Consider the following 22,396-nt stretch of genomic DNA (forward strand, 5'->3'; position numbering starts at 1 on the left):
CTGGTTAGTGTTCTTTACCTGGCAAAGTAATCCAAACTTTTATTCCCAAACTTTTATTCTGAGTCCTCAATCATTCTGACTTTTTGTGGTTGCTATAGTTTTCCAATGAATTTACTACTGAGCCTCCAAGTATTAAGAGGTACCCCAGAAGAGCCACTGAATTTCAGACATTATCCTCCTTACCCCCATTGTGTAGGAATAGCCCAATTTCCCTTTGATAATTGGAATAGATTGCCCCAAGCAGAAAAGTAACCCTCCTTTCTCTTTTGACCTAGTTTTTCAGTGGAATAAGAAGCCCAAAATAACTAGATGGTGGTCTCATCTTTCCATTCAGTGGAATTGGAATGATGCCCCCAAATGGAAGCATTCTCCATCTCCTGGTAACTAAGACTAGAAGCAAACATAGCTAAGTTTCAGGGACAGGAAGCAAAACTTCTGTGGGTAGGTTATTATCTGTCATTTTGAGACGAGCACTGTAAAAATATACCTTGATTCACAGACCCATGTATTTTGACTATAGAAAAGACAACATCATATAATGATCTCTGATTCAACAAATAATATGCATTCTGTAAAACAAAACCCCATCCTTTCAGAGTATTGTCAGCCAACTGATACCATAACTGACTGGTCTAGTAAGCTATTTCACCTTCCAATTAGGCCAGCCATTTTGGAGAGATGGGGACACAGTAAGGTCAGTTAATTCCATCTGCATGAGCCCACTGCTGCATTTCTTTTGCTTTCAAATGAGTTCCTTGATTAGACATAATCCTGTATATAATGCCATGAAAAGGACAGGTCATTTTGTTAGTCCAATGCAGACAGAAGCATTATAGGCAGGAAAGACAAATCTTTATCCAAAATCTGTCTATTGGAAGAAACAAAATTCCTGTCCTTTCATGATGGAAGAAAACCAATGAACTTAATCTGGACACCAAGAGCCTAGCTGGGACCCGTGAGAAATGGTGCCATATCAAGGGTTCAATATTGGTCTCCGTTATCAGCAGATTAAGCACTTAACAGTAGAATTAATCAGGTCAGTCTTGGTAAGGGGACACAATGATGTTGAGCTATGCATAGTTTTCGTCTCTGATATCACAGCTTCTTTGTTCATGAACCCTTTAAACAGGCAGTGGAGTAGCTAAAGAAAAAAGCTGACTGACCATCAGAGAACATGTCATCTTGTACACCCGACTATTAAGACAGATGCTCTTTGGAGAATATTAACATTGGAAACAGATATCTTCAAAGTGCATGTGCCCATTCTAAGAAGTCCATCAGACTTCCTTGTCATCAATCTTCCTTTCTTATTCCTTGTAAGACCCTGATCACCTAGCTAAAACAACTGCACTGCACATGAATCTGTACTTCTGACTATCTTTTACTCAAGGCACAGTAGACAACCAAAATAGGTGATAAAATGTTAATTATACATATAAATGGAATTTCTATAAAGTAAATAGCATTCCATACTAAATCTAGCTATGAGCCTCCCTAGATTCATTTAGTACTATGTGACTCCCATATCTTGCATTCTCGATCAATGGCATCCTGGAAGCTCCCAGTTTACCTTTCATTTAACACCACTCTCTCAATCTTTCCCAGGGTGAGGTCTGGACTTAGGCACACTTCTATGACCCTTATCATGAGACAAAGCACAATAAATTTACCTGCTCCTCTCCAGCTCAACCAGATTACACCTGGGTTTTCCTAGCACATACCCGAATGGCCAGGTAACACAACCCAGAAGTACAGCGACATTAATGTCCACGGCATGAACTTTGACCAATGAAGATACAAGTTCAAGTAGAAGCTTGCAAATAAAACTACTGCTTTCCTCCTGCTGATAATTATTTCAAGGCATTGCAATTACAGACATCAGTTCAAGAGACATCCCTTGTGACTGAGCACATTAGCTTTGTTTCCAGCTCTTTTCTAGGTCACCTGGGCAATATACATAATAATACTCCAGGGGATTTTTTAAAAGGATATTGTAATGAGTCTTTTATAATGTTATTAACATATCTTCCCCATTTTCCATAAATTAGTCTTATTTATATATGGCCATCTAAGTTGTACTTTGGAATCTCTGCGCCATTTATTGCAAGTTTAAGTTATAATAGTTTTTAAATTATAGCATACCTTCCCATCAGATGTTTAGTGGTCTATAGGAAATGAAGGAATTCACATAAAGTCTCAGTTAAATCACATAGATTATCATAGTTTTTTTTTTCCTCAGAAAACTGATTTTAACAGCCAAAAAATAAGTCCTTACGGCATTTAACAAATAACTGCTTTTCACCAGTATTCCCAATGGCCTTACCCGGTGGTATTTATTGGATGGCTAAAGACAATGCTGAAATTTGCTTCTTTTGGCCAACAAATGAAAAACCCAGATGCCAAGGTGAAAAAGATTTGTTCTTTGGTAGTAGCTACAGCAGCTGTCCATTTGGCATGTTCCTTAGAAAACTTTGAAGTTGCCTAGGATACAGACTTCATAAAGTGGGATCCTGCAGAGCCTTTAAAAAGATGTTGTTTTAAGTGTAAAAATCTATATAGACATTAAATCAGCAATTTAGCTTCTATCCTAAACATATATGATAAATTGTTTTGCTTATCTGTGGAAATAGGGCATATAATAAATAATCTAAATTATGGCACCAAATAAACTGCACATATTTTGACAAAAAAAAATGAGGTCTGCATATAAAATTTAGAAGTAAGGACTTGAGGGTCACATTTTTAAATGAGTTTTTTTGCAATGCTTAGACCTAAGTTTCTCTTTTAAGTAATACGATTATAAAACTGCTGTCAGTAATTGCTTACAGTTTAACAAGCAAATAGAAATCAGAGTAACATAATCCTAACTAAAACATTATCAAACATTGTCAAAACAAAGAGGATTGCCTACTTAAGTAGAAGGTGATAGGTGACAGGGTTTTAAGCACTGAATTCTATACTTGAAATGGGTGAATTTTATAGCATATAAATTATACCTGAATAAAGCCAGTTTTTTTTTTTTTTAAGGAAAAAATTACAGGTTATTGTTAAGAAAAGAACACCTTCCTCTGAAGGCCTGAAATTCCGCACCTGTGCCCTAACCACTTAAAATTGGTTTCCTCTAGAAATCTAACTACACTTGCATATGACTGTGGGTGAGCAGCTGGATGTGACTAGTTCAGCCTACTGCTTAGCTCACCATCCCTGTAACTTGCCAGTGATCACTAAAACAATCATGGTGTTCTCCTCTGTTGATGATCAGATAGATGTCCCTCTGGTATCTAGTAAATTTTAGCTATAATTAAAAAAGGTACTATTACATTATCCAATTTAGGTACCTAAGTCTCATCATTTTATATGCATGAAATATGCTAATAGCTGTTCCTTTCATGAAGAATTTTGCATGGACCCTAAGAAAAGAGAAATACTGAGGCAGGTGGGTTGATGGTATTTTACCCTGAAGAAATAGACCTTTGAAAGTATGCCAGACTTTGAGGAAGGGTCAGCCAGAGCCCCCCAAAAGGAGGCAGTTTGCACATCTTCTTGTCAATAACACTTAGCATGCTGAGCTGTTTTATCAGACAGATGGCGGACCATGTGCCATTATGACCATATATAGTATTGCCACTTGTGCAGAAGGGTCCCATGACTCTAAAGCTCCCCTACCACCTCAGACATGGCTGTTTGTGTGGCCCTTTACAACTTTGTTGCATGGAATTCTATGTTCCCAATGGCAAGTAGGAAACATCATAGGAGAACTTCAAGAGGAAAATAAACTTTGCATCTTTTCATTCTGTTTTAATGGAAGAATCTGACTTATTAAAGGCCTGCTGTTATTACTGCCAGCAATTATACAATTGATTTTAGTTAAATGATAAAATGTTCTTTAAATTTAAATTTCTCAAATACATATTATCCCTCACATTGCTGTATAATTTCTTCAGAATTTAAAAATCAGTTTTAAAATAGAATTTAGACTATCTGAACCTGAGGGGGAAAAAATCTAATTGATTCCCATAAAATGTATTTTGTAAATGATTTCCATTGCTATTAGATAGCCTTTTAAATTTAGGTGGAGATTCACAATTTTTATCATAGATTAGACTCCCCCAAATAAATACTTTTTAATTTTTATGACACATAAAACCCAAGAACGCTGGAAATAGTAGTCAGTGGAACACTAATAGAAATTTAGTTTAAAAAAAAAAAAAGGTTAAAATATCTATAATCATTTTGTCAAAACTTTCTCTTTGCATTGGATAGAACGAATACAAAATATTTACCAAAGAAAGATTTTTTTTATAAAATTTTTATAATTATAATAGATTTAAAATTAGCCTATAAAATTATTTAATAACAAGAACTAAACTAATTACAAGAAGTATCCTCTTTGCATAAATGTCAGTAATTCTGAAAATAAAAAAAAAATTGTTAAGGGTTAGAAGTATTGGATAGGGATCAATCTGGAGACTTTTTACTTGAGACAAACATGTCATAACTGAAGTTCTACTCCTGAATAATGAAACTATAATTTATTTATATATCCAGTTACCACACATTTATTTCTTTACATTCAGATAAAGCATGAGTGTAAGGATATACCGAGGTTTTCCAAACAATGTGTAGTGAATTGTTAGCCTGGAATTCTCTTTGCCCCAAATTGTCAATAAGTAGTCTGTTACCACCAACACAAAAAAGGGAACTCTTCACCCTGCATTAGATTCACATTTAAAAAAGTAAAACATCATTCTTTCTCAATCTAGTACAATCTATTCAAAAGTATTAACAAAATATTGGACAGGTAAGTATCTCTTTCTTGGAGTCACTAAGGTAGCCAGTTAATTGGTTTGATATGGGTATTTGCTTATATAGATCGAATTCAGAATTTTTTCCTCTTTTCAAGCTAAAGCTGTTTTCATTCACACTTGGGGTCCTCCATCTGTCAATAAAGCCTGTTGGCTCACCACCTCACTGGCTTCAAGGTGCTAGTTTTCCATCTGGTAAAACCCTAAAGGGAACCCCTGAGTCAGAGAAGCGTGAATCCTATGGGTGCTCTCAACTCTAGGGTTTCTGTCCCCAAAGAGATGGAGTCTCTTTGAGAGTCTCCAAATGTTTAGAAGCAAAGCAATCAAAACATGTACATGGCTTCTCCTGTACCAGAAAAGATACCTAGTGGCAGTCCAGGAAAAAGAAACTGTAAAAGTCAGCCTCTGGTGCCCCCCCACTTCTCTTTCATTGTTGCTTTCTCCCTTCCTGGCGTACATTTCACTGTTCACTCACTATCAACAAGGAAACATAATGTAGATAAATTAAAATTAATTAGGAAATCTGAATAAAAGAAAAGCTGGCTGGGAAAACTGATGACTGTATGGTATTTCTCAAAAATATATGGCATAAGATCCTATAATTTTACTAGAGGTTGGGTTATAAACTGAACACTAACTTAGTAGTTTGCTCAAAGAGAAGTTCATGATTCATGGTATTCATAAGATTAAAAAAAAAAAAACTACTCAACTGACTTGAAGAAAAATCAGACATTCTTAACACTGAGATTTGAAAAAAAATTTTCTCACAGATTCTCATTAAAAGGACCCTTTAAATATGTACAGAATCCTTATTACATCTACCCAGTAACTGCGACAAGTTCCATGGGGCTATTTTAATAATGACCTTCGGTAAATTAATAGCAAAGCTTTGAGGTACAGTTCAACAAAAGCAAAACAATGTGACCTAAATTCACAGCTTTCTATGTCTGTATTAACCCCAAAATAAAACTGTCAGTAAGTTTTAATTTATACTGTCTGGAAAATATCTAAACTAGTTTTTTTTTTTTTTTGGCCAATTAAATGTAGACCCATATGCCTTGAGAACTGTCCATCCTGGGAGTAATTAGGGGTGACATCATTTTAAGAACTGTGAAGTCTAACGGGACATGTGTTTAAATAGAAAGCCACTGAATTTCTTGGTAATGGGCCTTGGAACAAGGAAATGACCACTTATACAACCCAAGCTTTTCTAAAATAATTAACTATTCTGGGTCTAATTCACATAGATTTAGATATATTTGTAATCAAAGACCCAACTTTCTATAGCAAAAGATAAACCCCAAATCATTTTATCTTAGGAAGATTTTAAAGAAAGCATCACCTGATATAAACAGTAGTTTATTGGTTTTGTAGTCTTATCTTTTCTGGAAACATTTTCCTGAAACAACTAACTCTTGTTGACATAGAAGGTCTCAGTTCTCTTTAACTGTTTCTCAGCCTTTCTGTGTTTGTCTGTGGTGGCTTTACCCTCAAGTGGTCTTCTCCATTCTAGTGACAAGATGCCCACCAGAAACCCCAAGAATATATTCTAGCAATTAAGCAACCCCAATTAAAAGGGAGTGCATCTTCCTTAATAGTACTATTAAAAGTCCTGGGTCTAATTCTAACTGGCTTAGGTTAAATCAAATTATAAGCCTATCACAGGGTCAGATGAATAAAACATACTTATTAGCCAGTTCTGGCTCATGTACCTATACTCAAAATAGAAAATGAGGGAGAAGGTATTTCACCTGAATGTCATAAATGATAGTCCACAAGTCAGCTACCTGCTTTTGTGAATAAAGGTTTATTGGAACACAGTCACACCTATTTGTTAATTTGTTGTGTATGTCTGCTTTCATGTTAAAATGGTAGAGTTGAGTAGCTGCAAGAGACCGTATAGTCTGCAAAGCCTAAACTATCTTACCCTTTAAGAAAAAGTTTGCTTACCCCTCAGATAGACCAAAAATGGGAAGAAGTGGTTCTCAAAAGAAAAACAAGAAATTCCTAATTTAAAAAAAAAAAAAAGATGGAATAAATGCTGTAAATGCTGAACAGGCAAAATCGATATTACTCCTCCAAGATGAACTGGTTTCAAATGATATCCCACATATCTAAATTAGTTGAACTGATCAAGCAGATTTTGGAAGGCGTCTTAAAAAACAGTATTTGATTATCAGACATTATCTTCTAATGTCACCTGAATTAGTGACAATACAATTATTCCATATATACATGGAAGAATACTTGATTTTCTATTTTCAAAGGAGGCTAAAGAGAAAAACATTTAAATCCAGCTCAAAGTGGTATTAAGGCAGACAAGTTAAAAAATAAGGAAAGAAGCTTCTTAGCTGATAATGGCCAAAACCAGGTAAACGGCTGACAGATGGCAGACATTGTTCTAGGTATTTTATATATTCTTGTCCCATTTATCCCTAACTATCAATTCTCTGAGGTAAGTATTATTATCAGCACTTTATAGATAAGCTCAAAGAGGACAAGGAACTTACCTTGGCCAAAAAAATTACAGTGGCAGAACTAGCTCCTGAATCCATGCTCCCTTTCAGTGACACATGTGACACTGTCTTCCCTGTGAAAAACAAAAAGTAATTTATGGCGAGGCTAACAGAGCATGAATCAATTCAGTGTCGATTATTCTACTGCTTTACTCAGTAATATCCCCATGGCAGTGTTAAGCTCTCAAAGAATCTTGGGGCTGTCAAGTATTATACAAAAGTCAAACAGATGTTATCCTCAAGAACAAATTCTCATTTCATATGATGTGCTGGAAGGATCTGGGTGTTTCTATGAGTCATCTGGCCCATAATTTATTAGTAGCCTAAACCAGTGGATAGAGAACTCAACTCAGGAACTGGAGAATTGAATTCTTTTACTGACTTTGCCAGGTACATGCCCAACAATTGTGAAGGCCAACAAACTATTATTTTTGACATGTGTATGACTATAAGCTTCTGGAAAATGTTGTAAACATTAACATAGAAAAGAATCTGGGTACTTATGGAAAACACATTTCAATGCATCAGAGCAAAATTTTAGAAAAGAAAAAAAACAAAACTAAGGAGAGTTGTGGAAAATTTAAATGCTGCTTTGGAGCAAAAGGAAAATTATCAAATTCATGATCACTATTTTAGTGATTATTTTTAAAAACTTTTTTTAATTATGAAAAATATCAAACATATGTAAAAGTAGAGAATCATTGTTTATATCATGTACCCTGTCAAAGCTTAAACAATTATCAATATGTCAAATCTTGTTTTATCTATAACCTCAATACCTCACACCCACTGAATAATGTTAAAATAAACTTCAAACATATCATTTCATCCATAAATTCAAAATATACCTCTAAAATATAATAACTACTAAACAAAAACCATAATCATAATAGTATTATCATACTTAAAAAATTAACAATAAATTCTTTTTTAAAAAAATAAATTTTTAGTTTTTAAGTTACAGTTGACATATATTAGATCCAGGTGTAAAACATTGTCATTTGACATTTATGTAACTTAAAGTGATCACCCCAATAAATATGGTACTCATCTGATACCGCACATAGTTATTACAATATTGACTATATTCCTTATGCTATACTTTACATCCCCGTGACTAATTTGTAACTATCAGTTTGTACTTCTTAAACCTTTCTTCTTTCTCACCAACCCTGAATCCCCTTTCCATCTGGCAACCATCAAAATGTTCTCTGTATCTATGAGTTTGTTCCTGTTTTGTTTGTTCATTTTGTTCTTTAGATTCCACATGAGATCATATGGCATTTGTCTTCCTCTGTCTGACTTACTCCACTCAACACAATATTCTCTAGGTCCATCCATGTTGTTTTAGATGGCAAGATTTTATTCTTTTATGGCTAATATTCCATGTTGTGAGTGTTTGTGCGTTTGACCTCTTCTTAATTGATTCGTCTATTGAAGGGCACTGAAGTTGCCTCCAAATTTCAGCTACTATAAATAACGTTGAAATTAATATGTAGATGCACATATTCCTTTGAATTAGTGTTTTAGATTTCTTTGGATAAATATCTAGAAATAGAATTACCGGGTCTTTGTCTCTTGTTATAGCCTTTGTTTTAAAGTCTATTCTGTCTGGTTTTTGTTTTGTTTCCACTTTCATGAAGTATTTTTTTCCATCCCTTTACTTTTAGTCTGTGTGTATCTTTCAATATGAGGTCTCTTATAGGCAGTAAATGTAATGGTCTTATTTTCTTATTTATTCAGTCGTCCTATACCTTTTGAATGGAGCATTTAATCCATTTGTATTTAAAGTATTTGTTGATAGATATGTAGTAATTGCTATTTCATTATTCATATATATATATTTTTATCTCTCCTCAGCCCCTTTTACTTAAAGAAGTCTCTTTAATGTTTCTTGTAACACTGGTTTGGTGGTGATGAACTCCTTTAGCTTTTTCTTGCCTGCAAAGCTCTTTATCTGTCCTTCAATTCTAAATAGTAGCTTTGCTGGGTAATCTTGGTTGTAGATCCTTGCTTTTCATGACTTTAGATATTTTGTGCCAGTCCTTTCTGGCCTGCAAAGTTTCTGTTGAAAAATCAGCTGACAGTCTTATGGGAGCTCCCTTGTAGATGACCAACTGCTTTCCTCTTGCTACTCTTAAGATTCTCTCTTTGTCTTTAACCTTAGGCATTATAATTACGACGTGTCTTGATGCTGGCCTCTTTAAGTTCATCTTCTTTGGGATTCTCTAAGTTTCCTGGGCTTGTATGTCTATTTCTTTCATCACGTTAGAGAAGTTTTCCATTATTATTTCTTCAAATAGATTTTTAATTCCTCACTTTCTCTCTTCTCCTTCTGGTATCCCTATGATGAAAAAGTTGGTATGTTTGATGTTCTATTTTTTTCATTTGGGCCATGTTTCTTTGTCTCCTCTATTGTGGTTGCCTCCTTGTGTTTGCTTCCATGTATTAGGTAGAGCTGCTATGTCTCCCAGTTAGTAGAGTGCTTTATATAGTAGGTGTTCTGCAGGGACCCAGGGGCACAGTCTCTCTGTTCACTTCAGTTGGGTGCTCCAGGTGTGTCCCTTGGGTGTGCCCTTCTATTAGAGTTGAGCCTTAATTGCTGTTTTCATGTCAATGGGAGAAACTGTCCCTTGGACTGATTGGTTGTGTGGACTGATTGGAGTGGAGGAGCTGTTGTGCAGGGGCTGACCCTACAGAGCAGGATTTGCTCTTGTGGGGCTCTTGATTCCTTCCCAGTCTGCCCTTTGGATGTATCATCCCTGGCAGCAGTTGAGTGGTGCTCTAGCTCAGTCCAAGCCAGCCACCAGGTGTGTTGGCCACAGGGCCTCCTGGGAGGGGTCCTGCCATAATCTTAGTTCAGCCACAACTTGTGCCCTGAGTCCACCTGGAATGAGCCACAAGGCAATCTGAAGATGGTTGTCACCCATGCTGGGCTTGGAGGTACCTCAGAGAGGCCAAGCCTTGAGACAAAGCTAGCTGTATCCATGCCAGGTCTGGGGCTGTTCAGCAAGAGATACAATGCATGCAGAGGCCAAGTGCTGCTTGTTTGGGGTTTGTGAACTTTTGAGCAATTTTAGGAAAGTCTGCAACATGAATCAAGACAGGCCATTTGTATGGCAAAGCCACTGGAAGTGCTTTGGGTGGGCCTGCAAGTTGGGTGAGGTTGAAGTACACCCTTAAGAATAATGAGGCAAAAGAATGGAGAACTTAGGTCTGTGAACGATCTCATGGGGCAGAGCTGCTTATTCTCCCTGACTGCCTGTTCTCCTCAGATCATTTTGTAGAAAAATAAACTTCTATCTTGTTTTAACTGCCATATTTTTTGGTCATTTTGTTAGTTTATCCTGTACCTGATAAATAAGAAATGTGACACTTAATAGGATTTTGCTGAACAAAATCTGAACTATGTAGCACTCACCTGGTGGTCAGGAAGTCAATGGCAACACACACACACACACACACATACACACACACACACACACACACACACACACACAAATTTTCTAGGCTTGAAGTCTGGTAACCCTTGTTACCCCCTGGTAAGGTATTTTGTAATAACATTTATCATATCTTTATTTATAAAAGCAAATGCAAGAAATAATCTCAATAGGTTCTTGGTAAAAAAGTTATGGAAATAACTATACAAAAAAACTATGAAATATTAAAATTATGTTGGAATTGTATTCGATGACATATAAAATGTTAATTATGTTATATTTAGTAAAATTAAATGGACTAACCACTCAAAACAGTATTATAAACATATATCTGGAAGGCAAAATGGAAGAGATTATGACAATATATTGATAATCACTTCTGAAATGTAAGATTAAAAGTAATTCATTTTTATCTTTAATTTTTGATAATTATGAATAATTACCATATAATAATTTATATTGGAAAAAAAAGTAATGTAAAATACAAATATCAGGAAATAAAGGTTGTGTGGGATGGAAAGAAAGCCACCCTCCAAAAATGCAGCCTTACGAGGACAGGTACCAGGAAGGCTCTCAGTTGCCCCTCTAGAGAATCTACATTGGTTATCAATTACAGCTGCCATCATGCTTGTATGAACACCAGAACAGCAGTGCCCTGTTAAAGCAGAGCTCATAATCAATTTGTTATTTTTCCCATTCTCAATATATTATTTCTGACTCTATCACATATTCTCAACTTCTACATATATATGTATTTATACATGAACTAACTTGGAAGGGATACCACTTTCCCACATAACCTATATCATGAGGGCAAACATCTGGAAAGAGCCAAAATGTAAGTGTCAATAAGAAACTACAAAAGAGATGGATTAACAACTGACCAGTTTTCAGGCTGCTCTTCTAAGGGAGGCAGCGTGTAATTGATATTAACTAGCAGCCATTAACTTAGAGTCTTGCAGAGTTGAAAAAGTCAACTCTATTCACCAAAGAGCAGGAGATAAAAATCCAGGCCTCTTTCAACTTTCTTCCATTAAGTCCCCTAAACCAGAAAATGGAAGGCAATTCAGTGGTAGATCTAAGATTAAATGTATTACCTTCTCTCTCAAGCCTATTATTTCTGATGGTGTCAAGGTAACCACTCAGTACTGTGACATTTACCCACAAAATTGATAACGACTCTGTTCATCTCATGCTCTCTCCATTGTCTCTACCCTAGTCTAAGTTATCATGTCTTGCCAAGAATACTAAAAGAGGCTTAAAAGTAGATTTTCTGGATCTACACTAGCTATTCGATGCTTGGCACCACAGCCAGAGAGATATTTTAAATAAAGTAAATTTAATTATGGTACATCTGTTTAAAAGATAACAGCTCTTCAAGTGTTTTAGGAAAAAACAAAACAAATCCTTAAACAGGGCCTAGGAGGCTTTGCAAAGTATAGCTACCCCAACCTCTAGAATTAGTTTTTAATAAACTTATTTTTGAACGGTTTTATATTTACAGAAAAAAAATCATATTTACATACTTATAATACAATATGAAACATAGTTTCCATATACTCCACATTTTGTTTTCTCTATTATTAATATTAACATGGTACATTCACTACAATGAATAATACTGATACATTATTAACTAAAGTCCATACTTTATTCAGATTTCCTTAATTTTTACCTAATGCCCTTTTTCTGTTCCTGTATCTCATCCGGGATACCACATTAGGTTTAGTGGTCATGTCTCCATATGCTCCCCTTGGTTTTACAGTTTCTCAGACTTTGCTTTTGACAATCTTGACAATTTGGAGAAATACTGGTCAGGTATTTTATAGACTGTCTCTTAATTTGGATTTATTGTATGGTTTTCTCATGATTAGTCTGGGGTTATAGGTACTTAAAGGTATATCAATTTAGCTTTTCAAGAGAAAAGCAATAGTGAAAAAACTCAAATAACAATAATTAGATTTGAAAAATTATCCTTACTAGGAAATTTAAGAGGTCTTTAAACCTAACAAGAGTAATGTGCAGGAGGCCCAAATGTTCAGTATATGCACCATATGAATAAAAATAAAGGGATCTGATTGAAGAAAGAAATGAACAGAAAAAAAGAGCTTATGTTATCTATACTGAAGATTTTGAGATTGGTAATGGATTGATTTGACTTGCTTTTTGACCAAAGCAGCACTAGCAGTAGCTGGCTTCTGCAGCAGTAGTTGCCCCAGGCCTTATGATACCCGGACCATATTCTTTCAGAGACTTGCCTCGAGGACAGGCTTTGCCTCTCATTTCACGCTTGTATCTGGCACTTCTTGAATATAGCCCTGTGGTTTTCTAGACTTCCAGATATAGAACCCTGCCTTTCCTACATGCATGTGCAAAAGTACAGACACCTAATGATCAGTTACTTGCTCATTTTTACAAAAGAAAACACTAGAAGGATAAAACAGAAACTAAAGTTATCTATATGGGGTGGAGTTAAGACAAACAAAATAAGGCATATAAGGATAGAAATGAGAATGCTATGAATACTATGTTGTATATAGGCTTTAGAACCATGTAAATCTTTTTTCACAATCAAAACAAACTGAAATTAAAAAGTGAACTCCCAAATTGCAAGCAAATAAATTAAACTATTCATGTATTTAAATGAATAGCCCAATAATGCAAATAAATATTATTCCAAATTACTTTTGAGCACAATACTCTAGCTATACTTGCTTTATTATATAGTTTTAAAAGAAAAACAGTGACAGAGAAAGCTTTAACGTGATTTAGATGCAATATGGTTTTATAATTTAGAAATCACTTTATATTATAGAAAAAGCAATTAAATATGCTGATGCTATTAGGTACCAAGACTTTCAACATAAATATTATATATATACATGTATATGTCCATATCTCTATCATAATAAAAAAATTTAAGAAATTCTATATTGAAATTTAAAGAAAAATATTAATTGGAATTCAACACATACACATGCCCCCCCCCCCCCACGCACACCAGTTATTCAACTGAAAAGTAACAGAAATAACAACATTCTTGTAGCAATACCAGCTAGCCCCAATCCTGATCATGGGCTCCTTGGGACAAGAGCTTATTTCACGCCTAGGAGAAGTACAAGGTGAGCCTAAAACATTTTATTATTCTAGAAAACAAGAAAATGGTAAAAAAAAAAAATGAAACTTTGATTGAATATGGTGTGAAAACGAAATAGTTTTTTAAAAAGGGTATTTGAGCTAATTGGAGCAATTTGAATACAGACTGGATATTATTGTTAAACTGTTAATGAAACTGCATACGTAGGAGAATCTCTTATTTTTAGTAAATATATGCTGAAATATTCAGGGATAGACTATTATAATGCACTTATTTTCAAATAATTCAGAAAATATACAATATATAATATATAATATAACAAATAATATATATACACATATATATACAAAGCAAACATGGCAAAAATATTTATAATTACTGAAGGTGAATATGGGTATGTACGTGATTAATATACTAGTCTTCCAACTTTTCAGTATGTCTGACATTTCTATATTTCGAAGATAGAAAAAAATTATGTCACCGTATATCAAATAGAGCAAAGAATAGGAAATAAAGCTGATGTTCTCCCTAAAGTACATTTTAGTCCTCTGATTCTAGAATAACACAAAAGGAGATTGGGAGTAGTGGTTATAGAGAATAAAAGAAAAATGGAAGGATTGAAAAACAGCTTCCTATAAGCCAATATCATAACAGCTTGCTCATTAGATTAGTGTGATTACTTCTTTATTAGGCCTTATTTGAGCTGTCATCTGGTATCAATTAGGTCAGTTATAGTCTGTCAGGTCTACCAGAGGGAAATGGAGCAAAGTCCATCTTGGCGTGAGGATGGCGTAATTAAAGCAATGGGAATAATGGCTACTCTTCATTTAACCCTCATCCAAACAACCAAGCCCACATTGGCCTTCCACTCATGTCGAATGTTAAAGATGTAGAAAGAGGGAAAAAATACTGCCAAAATAGAGTTTTAAAAAAATCTCGTTTCATTCATAAAATCAAATCATCAGTGAGATAATAGTTACAAAAAATATATACTGAAATATTATTGTAGAGACTAAAAAGAAACGGGGCATAATTCACTTATAAATGTTCCTTGATGATTTACTTCTACATGTATGTGTATATGTTATATATCATGTGTGTACATGTATGTATGTACACATGTATGTACATATATTTGATATACATGAGATACATATACACATATGTGTGTGTGTGTGTGTGTACATATATATACACAATTCACAGCCAAGGAAATAGAAGGGGAAATAAAGGTGAGTTTATAAATATTTTACTAGGGTGAAAAAATTTTGCATAGGTAGTCTGAAATTAAAGGAAGAGTATTTTGATCAGACATGATTTGAATTGAGTACATAGCTCCCTGTAGCCATGAAGAATCTAAGCAAAATCTTGAGACCAAAGTTGTGACTGTGTTGAAAATCTTTCCAAAGTAATTTTAAATCAGGTTGATTTTATTCAACTTAGCTCAGTTGTAAACATACCAGAAGAAGCAAGGAAGACATAGAAGTCTACTAATCATTAAAATATTAGAAAATAGCAGAAGTGAGGTTGGGATAATTATTCCAAGAAAATGAACTGTGGTGAGATTCCATTTATATACCCCTAAAAGGTAATAAGGTGTTTAGACCAATAGTTATGTATTACATAAACACCTTTTAATAAATCTTAATTTTACTAATATTAAAATAGACTTATTACTCCAAACTGTGTAATCCTTTGATGATTCAGAAAACTTTTAAGGACTTTACAGAGTTTTACATATAGAGATTGAACCGAATATATAGTTATCATATACTATATTGTCTATTTTTCTAACAAAGCAGCTGCTATCTTGTCATTGCTTTTCGTAAAAGGTAGAATTTGAAAATGGGAAATGTGGAGGTAGGGAGCATACTGTGTATGTATCAGTTTCATTGATAATCTAGGTTACAAATTAACAGATGTCTGAGTGAAGGTGTGTAACACTGATGCGTTATCACAGAAGTACCTATTTGACCTGTGTTGAACAAGTCACTTAATCTTTCTGGGCACTAGTTTTGTCATTTATGAAATAAGGACAGTATATGTTACCAGATAATACCTAAACTACTACTCAACTTTTAATTTTTTTACTCTTTATAACTTAATTACCCTTCTCTAAAGTCATTCACCCTTAACAGGAAGAAATTAAATAGGCAGGTACCAAAGAAATGAAAAGTATATCAGATTTTTATAAACATCCAGTTTTTTTCCTTCCTTTCTTTCTTTCCTTTCTTTTCTTTTTTAAGATTTAGGCACTACTCCTTGCTTGTTTAACTGATAAAATCATCTACAATGTAGGATGTTATGGCAACTGTAAAAGCCTATCAAATATTCTAGATTGTTATAAACTTTGCAGGTCGTATTTCCCACATTAATTTCCTAAATCTCTTATTATCAACAGACATCAACCAATGGCATCATTGCGCTAATAACATCCTAATTAGTTTTGACTCAAGTGTAATTATGCTATAATAAAGCTATTTCTTATCATAATTCATTTGCATATGGGTTTCGTTGGATCATTCTAAAGTTCTGATAAAATATGACTTAAATCTTTGAACATTAAGGAGCAATTAGTGTTAGACACAAAATAAAAGACTGTATCTAGCTTAGTTTTAAACCTTGATTCTTTGTTCATACAACACTTTCCCAGTTTACTCTGCCAAATGACAGTAGTAGAAAAAAGTTTTAACCCCAAACTTTTGGGAAAAAATATTAGACAGTCGCCAATATTATCACCTCAATGCCAATTTTATGGCAAAGGCGCCATGCTATCTCAGTCTTTGGCACTCTTCCACCAGCTTTTCATCCGGTGTTTGATAGGCAGTAGCTTTCCGTTGCCTTCCAAGTGAGCCAGGGGAAGCCAGTTCACTAGGCCTCCCTGTGGTTCTAACAGAACATGGACAAGTTGATCTGCATCCCAGTGCCTGCCACTGAGGCTATGTAAAAATGAAGCTTCACTAATAGAAGCACAATATGCAAGATGCCAGTGCATCTCTGTGATTTACAATATGTCTAATGTGCAAACTCAATGAAGAGGTTTGTTGTCTACCACAAAACCAGATGGATGTAAGCAGTGATTAGAAGCAATTAACTCTATTCAGCACTAAATAACTTTCCGTCATTAATGTACATTTTTCCACCTCATTAGAGGTACAGAGGAGAGCATGAAGTAAGAAGCACTCAATTTGAATTTCAGATATGCATATGTTTGGAGGGGAAAAAAACAATAAATTTGCAAGGAAAACAGAATATATGTTCATGAGCCTGTTTTGAAGCCATTTTTGTCCCACCAATACTGTCATGGACATATACTCAATTTCACTAGCCACCCACCAGGCCTTAGGCAAACAGGAAACACATGAAGTTAAAGTGTAAGAAACACAAGAAGTTATCAATATAATAAGAATAATGGACATAGATTTTTCTTTTGTTTTGCTTCCAATATAATAGTATGCTTTCAGTGATTAGTAATGTCATTTAAAAGAATAAATATAGAAAAATATCATGTTGATTATCTAAGATACATTTGAAGAATTTCAGCCTGAGTAATCGAAAAAGTCATTGAATCCTTTACATCCTACTATAGCATATCAGTCGTCTGATAATTTACTAGGTAGAGGAGTTTCTACCAAAAAAGAAACTTTCAACGTTTACTGAAACGTTTTAGGGCACATGCTTACAATGAAATATTAAATGAATAAAAGAGATTCACTATGATTCAGAATATACAAAAAAATAAACTCAGGAAAAATATTGGAAATAAATAGTATTAACAAACATTCTAGATAATGGAACTTGCAGGCCATATTTCCCATATTACTTTCCTAAATCTATTATCAATATATATCAACCAATGGCATCAATGTACTATTAAAAGCCTAATTAGTTCTAGCTCAAGTATAATTATACTATAATAAGGTTATTATTCCTTTTTTCTTAATTTTTTTCCTTCATTATTCCTACTCATATTTCTCAACTTTTCTGTAATGTTCAATTATATTTCTTATCTTGCTCCCCAAAGAATTGAAGATAGCTTAAAAATCAAAAATATTCGAGTTATAAGGTGTTTTGAATGTATAAATGTCTATATAAAGTAGTAGAGCAGTTAAGAACATGTAATACATATATATTTATTTCCCCTTGATGACTATGGATAGATAATACTTATTTTTTATCAAAGTCAGTGATATTCGCTTCTTAAAACATATTTTGTAGATGATATTAATAGCTCATATGTATATGACTATCTCTTTGCCAGATATTATTCTAATTAACTTGTACATATTCACTCGTTTAATCCTCACTAAATAATCTTATAAAATTGAGACTATTATTATAAATAATCCCACCGCGATTCATTTAAAACTACTATCAATTTGCCATCCAGATTGCAAAATTTCTAAAAATGTAATCAGCAGTTGATAAAAATCAGTACAAGCCAGTTCCAGCACATTGTTGTTATTAAAAGCCAACCTGCATGTGCTGTAAAGACTGGCAGTCCAGAAATGAGCAGAAACATCAACATCTCTGTTTCTAAAATAATGTCATCTATGTATATTGTATTAGACGCCATTGATGGTCTCCCAAAATATACCCCCTACCTTCTTTCATTTCTTCTTCCTGAAAGAACTTGGTTTTTGCACATCGTTCACCCCTTTGCTCACCCCAGAGGGGACATTCTGATGTTTCTAAGTCAGAGAGTGTGCCACCTTCGCCTTATGCTGTTGAGAATCAAAAAATGGGCATGTAACTTAAGCTGGCATAAAGAGATTGAAAAGAAGAATATATATTCTATACTTTCAGAAACATATTTTTAGTGTTCCTATTACTTGTGAACAGAGAAGCAAGTAATGACTTGTCTGATGGCTAGAGGCAACTCAACTTGAAACCAGCAGTGGAACTAGATTTAGGATGAAGTCGAGGCCGAGGGAGGCAAAGAGAAACCAGACAATATGAGTCCTTGAGAACATCTTTGAGATTATCAATGCCATTGTTAAACTTAAAAATAAAAAGCCAAAGTGATAGGCAACAAGCATTTATTTGACAGCAAAAGAAAGCAGTGATTCAGACAAGAAGTCCAAAGAGTGGGATGAATGCAAGGGGTTTTTATGAGAAAAGGAAAGCAAACAACTACATCAATAGAAGAAAGGGAATTTCTATTGGTGCTAATAATCAAAAAACTATTCTCTAAATATAGATGGCTATTTACTGATTCTAAAGAATGTATATAATTATCAGTTCTTGTGGTCAGAATGTCTGCTTTCTTGTTAGCTTTACAAATAGTTGTTTGTAATACAATGCTGATTTGGTCCAGTCCAAAGGCTATTTTTCTCAGTTCAAACATTCCAAAGATTCAAAAAATAAGACATACATGGCATTTCCTCTGAAATGACAGCTCTGACTATAATTTAAAATGGCTCCTATTATATATTTTTCATATCATCATTATCTAAGCAGTTGGGAGTTTTCTTGTACTTGGGAGTCAAAAGCAACTCAATTAACAGGCTTATACTTACAGAACCACACAATAAACTGCATGAACTCAAGCCAAGCTTACCTATCTCTATATAGATTCTTAAAGCTTGCTACATTTACATTTTGTAATTCTGGTGCCAAAGGGCATTGTGAGGAGAGCATTAAGTGAGGCAGAAGTGGATCCAAAACAGCATTATCCTCCTTAAATTCAGACAAGAAAAGTAACATAGAGGAGAATGAATGGGAAAATACCTTTAAAGGAGGAAAACAATAGTAAGAGATAATGTGCAGTTAATTCTTGCAAAAAGATGTGATGCCCGTGAAGGTGACAATTGAAACCAAGTGAAGTTAGTTCATTGCAAGTATATCAAATACAACAAGCAGAGAATATGGGATAAAAGGTGCTCTGTGCACTGACTCTTACCTAATTTAAAGCCAACATGACAGAGAAAATAAATAGCTGGATCTTGCTTAGAAATATTGGCATATCTCCCACGTGATATCTTAGCATATAAAATATTCTACTATAACAAAACACAAATAAATCAGGTTAACTATGCTTTAATCTCATGAAGTTCTGGTATATAAATAAAACCACATAAAATCTAAGACTATAGCTTGCTTTCCTTACCATAGTGTTCACAGAATGGGATAGCTATTGCTAATGAAACTTTAAATACTAATTGTAGGATAAAGGACTTTTGCAAATCTGAACTTGCAAATAATTTCGAAATGGCAGTCAGACCATGTTGTACACCCAAATCATGGCGCTGATCGTTAGTATCCCAGAGAAAGCTAAATCTGCCACAAATCACATTTACTGATCACTTCTACCATCTACATTTCTGGCCCATACATACTTGCCTACCCGTAAATATTTATACCATGTAGCTGAATAACTGAACCCCAAAGTTCTTATTTCTTAGCACTCCTATCTGTCCAATGAATACAGCTGTCTCTCTGTGCTTGTGGAAGTTGCCAAAGTTAATTTGTTAGCTTGACAGCCCCAACCAATATCTCTGTAACTACAAAAATAATTAATTAGTATACTTTTTTATACTCTGGAATCAATGTATAAGTGCTTGTCTAGTTTATGTATAGAGTACTATATATGATGCTATAAAGAATGAAGAAAACAATATGCAACGTGAACTCTGTCCCAAGGAGTTTATAATTTAATTGTGAAGATAATATTATGACTGAGCAAAATCGAATATTGTAAGATACTATACAAATTATAATATTCAAGAAGGCAAAAATTTCTAGTTTACTCAGAATTCAGCTTTTAACCAACCCCACCTCTTACAACCTAAGAAGGAAGCAAAATAAGCTTTCATCACACTGTACATTACAAGGCCTTTACAGAAAGGGAAGCCTCGAGCCCTCACTTGGAGATTATTTCCTATTTTTGTAATATCCTAAAAAAGTAGGCTATATAATTCAAGGAGACAACTGATTTAAAAGTAATAAAATTTGACTTTGTGTGGTGAAAACACATTGCAATATACAGATAATGTATTATAAAGTTGTACACCTGAAACTTATATAATTTTATTAAACAATGTCACCCAAATAAAGTTAACCAAAAAGAGCAAAAATAAATATATGAAGTAACAAATTAGACCTTGGGAGTAATAATGGGTCAGAGGACAAAAAGGAAAAGAAAAACTTTAATAATAAGGAAATAATCCTAAACATTTCAATGAGTCCTAAGAGCATTATGTTTTACTAATAAAAATTATTCCTCATAACGATGAGACTGAATCATCAAAAAAGTGTGAAATTAAAACAATCTGCTTAAGATGGCAAAAAGGCATATAAAATTTCCTTTGAAAATGTTTCATTCAAAATAGTTAAGTTGTAGTGCTTACAACAGGGGATCTGCTATCTCATGCTCCAATATTTAAAATAGTAGAGATTTCACTGTACATTTTTGTTCTAGAAAATTCCAGGGAAACACCTGGCATTGGCAGAGTCTTTTTACACTTATGAGAACAGCTCTCGTGAGTCATAAAAGTTGACATTTCTTTCTGGACTATTTTCCAAGATGAAGTATTTATAAACTCACACCTTTGAGAAAGTTTACCAAGCAATGGTAAAAAGATGGTCAATTCTAGAGCTATCAAAATGGACGGCATTCTAAGGAATTTACCTTCTTTTTTTTTTTCTGCAAAGTGAGCCATTCAGGCATTGAATCTTCTGAAATTTCCTCGCCTCTTTCAGGGAAGCATATTGGGGCAGAGCTTGCCAGCTGTCTGCTCCCTTTGCCTTCTGCTGCCATTATCCTGAGGTACCGCCCCACCTTCTGGCCCTCCAGCTTGTGGGGGGTGGGGAATAGGGAGGAGAACAGAACTCTTCCTGCCTCTGACATGCGTAACACAATGAAAAGAGCAGAAGGATTATATATCTATACATGCATTTGTCTCTACATATAGACATCCATAGACTGATAGTGTGAGTGTGTGCATGTGTATGCATGTGAATTCACATGCCCAGTGCCAGAATATCTCTATATGTATATATACACAGTATATATTCCATATGTTCTTTCTTTCTGCAGTACACATATGCAGCTGAGAATAACTACTGTGAAAAAAATTACATATTTACCAAAGACAAATTATCAAGAATATATGAAATTTAGCTATTATAAATTCTCACGTGCTGCCTGCTTTCATTTAAAAAAAGCTCATAAAGCTTAAGAAAATAGTTAGCTTTTCATACTACACTAATATAAAAAGCCCTCCTTTTCCTAAATCTCCTGTCTTATATTATTCAGCCAATGTCACTAAGCTGGCTCTGGACTGATGACTAATGTAGGCAAAGGTTTAAAGAAGCATAAATACATACCTAATTCTTTATATGATTGTGCAGATATTGGAAGGAGAGCAAAGGCACAGTATAGCGCGAGCAGGTTAACAGATGAGGATTCAATAATAGACAAGTGAATGTAATGATTACCACGTGCAAGTCGCTGCACAGAAGTTCCTGGCACCTACTGTGTCATTTAATCTTCAGCAAGCCCCTGAGTGCTTGGTATCACCACTCTCATCATTTTAA

Source organism: Rousettus aegyptiacus, unplaced genomic scaffold, assembly GCF_014176215.1.
Source record: "Rousettus aegyptiacus isolate mRouAeg1 unplaced genomic scaffold, mRouAeg1.p scaffold_m13_p_10, whole genome shotgun sequence".
Lineage (NCBI taxonomy): Eukaryota > Metazoa > Chordata > Mammalia > Chiroptera > Pteropodidae > Rousettus > Rousettus aegyptiacus.